This window comes from Mytilus trossulus, chromosome 3 (assembly GCF_036588685.1).
Source record: "Mytilus trossulus isolate FHL-02 chromosome 3, PNRI_Mtr1.1.1.hap1, whole genome shotgun sequence".
Classification (NCBI taxonomy): domain Eukaryota; kingdom Metazoa; phylum Mollusca; class Bivalvia; order Mytilida; family Mytilidae; genus Mytilus; species Mytilus trossulus.
Genome location: NC_086375.1, coordinates 17,643,528 through 17,647,665, shown reverse-complemented (window position 1 = coordinate 17,647,665; position 4,138 = coordinate 17,643,528).

Sequence of the window (4,138 nt, the reverse complement as noted above, 5' to 3'; positions counted from 1 at the left end):
TAGAGGTTTTTATTTACCTATGCTTTGTAACTATTACAGCTTACATTTTATTTTGAAGACAAGATAACCTAGTTAGAAGCAACCTTTGAGTGGTAATTCAGAAGTTTTAGTTATTAGTCCCCTGCAAACGAAATTGAAGGGGTCAGCTTCAGGATTGCACTTCTTATGTCTGTCTGTCTGTCCATCAGTCAGTGCGGCAAATCAGTTTTCCAAATTTTTTTTTTCTTTGTTGGTTTGACCTTCATTTCTTTAAAAAAGTAAAATCATAAAAATACTGAACTCCTAGGAAAATTCAAAACAGAAAGTCAAATGGCAAAATCAAATGATAAACAGATAAAAACGAATGGACAACAACTGTCATATTCCTGACTTGGTACAGGCATTTTAAAATGTAGAAAATGGTGGATTGAACCTATTTTTATATCGCTACACCTCTCACTTGTACAACAGTGGTATCAAATTCCATTATATTGAAACCCTTGACTACACATGGAAAAAATCATCATGAAACTATCTAGATTAAATATAAAATTGGTTGTGCTTTATAAGAGACTAACAGGGTATGGTTTTACTATGAGTAGAACATTGGAGGTAAAATGGTCAAAACTTTAGATATTCATCCAATAGATAATCAGCTTACGTAGACGTGAAATTTTTTCAGGTAAACTTACTTTTCAACAAATATTATGACCCATGGATTTTATAATAAAAAAGAAAGTAAAGCAGGCAACAATAAATCAATCAAATTAATAAAGTTTGTTCTCATATCAGATATTGAACTGATATTTCACGTTTTAGTTAAAAATCATATTTAAGCTCCATTGCAGATTGACCATTAATTAAAGCCATTTAACCTGTATGAAATTCATTACCTGTTTTTTTATCTTGTTTTTCGAGCTAATGATATCCATCATTGTTTTCTCTCTTTCGTTAAGTCTTCACTTCTGACATCAATGATCTTATTGAGATCAAACTTGGTTTGCATCATCTTAAGTTATATACATGTAGTTATTGGTTTCTTCTGTTACCTATTCTGACAATGGACTCGAACTTCTTGAACTGACTTTTTCTGTGCATATTGCTGTGTGCTTGTTTATTTCTACATAAGCTAGAGGTATAGGGGAGGGTTGAGAGCACAAAAATATATTTTAAGTCTGAAGCCTCTGGCCTTTGTCTTTTACACATTCCACATATCCATTCTCAATTTTATTAGTACCTTCAGTTCTATTTTTTTTGTAATTATCACCTTATGACTTTTTATAGCTCATTTTAGACTCAGGATAAGGCTGATACTTCTCTCCAATTCTATGCCAAGGTATCAACTCATCAACTTTCAAGTACCAGTAGAAAGTGTGGTTTTAATCGACTTGAGCAGAAATTATGCCTTGGAATAGCCCACCTATGGATACCTAATAATGTATGGTTTCTTCTTGCAAACAGATTGAATACATGACGAAATATGGTTCCTAATGTTTCTCATTTCTGTTAATATGCGCAAATGAAAATTTGTTTCTTGTTTTTAGTCATTAGTCATTAGTTTAGTCAATTTCCTGACTAATAAAGGTTGCTCAAAGTGCATTGCTGATTTTGTGCAAGCAAAGTCAGCTTACAGTTTTCAACCATGGATCAGCAAAACGTCACAAATAGGTTGCACACAATTGAAGTGTTAATTACTTTTGAATAATTTATTCAGTACTATTATGTAATAAACATCTAATAGACTTTTGCGGTAAAAAATTGAAGCGTGAAATTTTGTTTAGTACGTGACAATTTCAACTATAGTCACCACTATGCGTCACCAGGTAAACTAAATTTGCGACATTTAAACTAACCATGGACGTCCTCAAATACAATACAGGTATCTCTTAATTACACAACTAACTTTTGGCTCACACCATTTTTGTGCCTTTTTATTACAATTGTTCAATATCTAAGAATTTATTGACCACTCTGACAGCATATACTGTGACAATAGGCAAAATACATGTACAACAGATAAACAATATTACAATGAAAAACAGGACAGAGTGAATAAATACAAACATTAAGTATCTTAAAGTACAACTAACGTATATGGTTTTCTTTATATATCTTTAAAGTGCAACTGGCCTATATAATCATGATAAAAAACCAGACTATAGTTGAAATTGTCACGTACTAAACAAAATTTCACGCTTCAATTTTTTTACCTCAGAAGTCTATTAGATGTTTATTACATAATAGTACTGAATAAATTATTAACCCATTACTTTTCAACTACTCTGTACAAAACTTTTCTGTAAAAAAGTCTTAACGATAAACAACTAAGGATAATAAGACATGTTTTTTTTCAAGAAAAGAAACAAACAACTGTTCTACTAATAAAATTGTAATTAAACAGGAATAAGATGACAATTATCAGGGATTAGCTAACATTGGCCCATATGGGCGTAAAGTGCTTTTTCATCAAAGTATAACAATAAATAAAAGTGCAGAGCTCTAATCAGAGCAAAGTGAAATAAACGAAATATGTAAAATTAACTGCACATTAGTTTTCTGTTTTACAGTATAAGGTGGTTGAATACAAGAAATGTAGTTATTAGGTATTTTCTATGACAATAATTCCTTTCATAAAACTCAGTTACTTATTTTGTTGATGTTGAAATAATGCGATTTCAGCATCTTTTCCTGGAAAACACTACATAAAATATCAATAGAAATATACGCTACAACATTCTTTGAAAATTAACATTTGAAGTTTCCATCTACGTCAGATTTATTTAGATAAAAAAAAAACACCAATGAGATCAATGAGAATTAAGATATAAATGAAAGGAGTTGAAAAAGTATTTGTATCTTTTTTTGAACACAACCATTTAAAGTATATTTTGGGAGAAACATATCTTAGTGGTTTGTCCAGGATCTAAAATGGGAACTACAACTTATTTGAAGAGAAATGTTTACTTTGTTAACCCGGTTATTTAAAAGAAAATGTTAGCTAAAAGCTTGAGAGTGTCAGCATGATTCGATAAAAAAATTTAAGAGCAATTAAAGTCATATGAAACCAGTGAGTGGTGAAAAATAATGTTTGTCCAATTATTGAACCAATGCAAGTATATATCATAAACTTAGAACTCTGTGCACGATTTTGTCATTTTTTACGCAAATATATTGTAAAATCGTCATTTTTTCCCCTCTGTCTGTTATGATTTAACAATTAAGGCTCATTAAATGCCGTGTTTTAAAGCCGAAGTTTACCGATTGTCACCTTATAGTAAACAAATAACGAAAAACATGGGTATTGAGCACGTGTTTAATGACAGATCCATGCGTATTGCAATCGACGGATTTTTACGAACAGGTTTACGCTCAGGTCACTATGCATACGGAAAATATGTCGGCGAATTGCTTCCTGGAAGCCAGCAATTAAAAATAGATAAACTTCTTCTTTATGTGGACAAATTAAAGAATTTTCCTCAGAGAAACTATATGTAAATAAGTTGTATAATGAAAACGATCCATTTAGTTATAAAAAACATATGCATGATTTTTTTTTAATTTGAGGTTTCTTATGACTTTAAACAAAATGGTTTAGAATTAAGTGACATACTGACATTGTCACACCTTTAGCTCGTTCTAGCTATTGAAAAGTGTTCTTCTATTAAAAGTACATTGTCGCACCTTTAGCTCGTTCTAGCTATTGAAAAGTGTTCTTCTATTAAAAGTACATTGTCGCACCTTTAGCTCGTTCTAGCTATTGAAAAGTGTTCTTCTATTAAAAGTACATTGTCGCACCTTTAGCTCGTTCTAGCTATTGAAAAGTGTTCTTCTATCAAAAGTACATTGTCGCACCTTTAGCTCGTTCTAGCTATTGAAAAGTGTTCTTCTATTCTAAAAGTTCTGCAGTGTATAATACCATATCATTTTCTATTGTCAACAACCATTCTTCAATGGAAGATTCAGAAATGATTTGAAATTATGAATACCTCTCTTCCAATCTTTTCACCAGTGATGTTCATCACATTAATTAAAATGCAATATCTGTTAAGTTATTGTATTTCGTTTAAAACCGCAGGATCAACAGGTTTGAAGTTTTAAAAAGTAAGTATGACGAAACATTGATTTTTTCGTATTTTGTTTTAAAATTGATCAAAAGCTT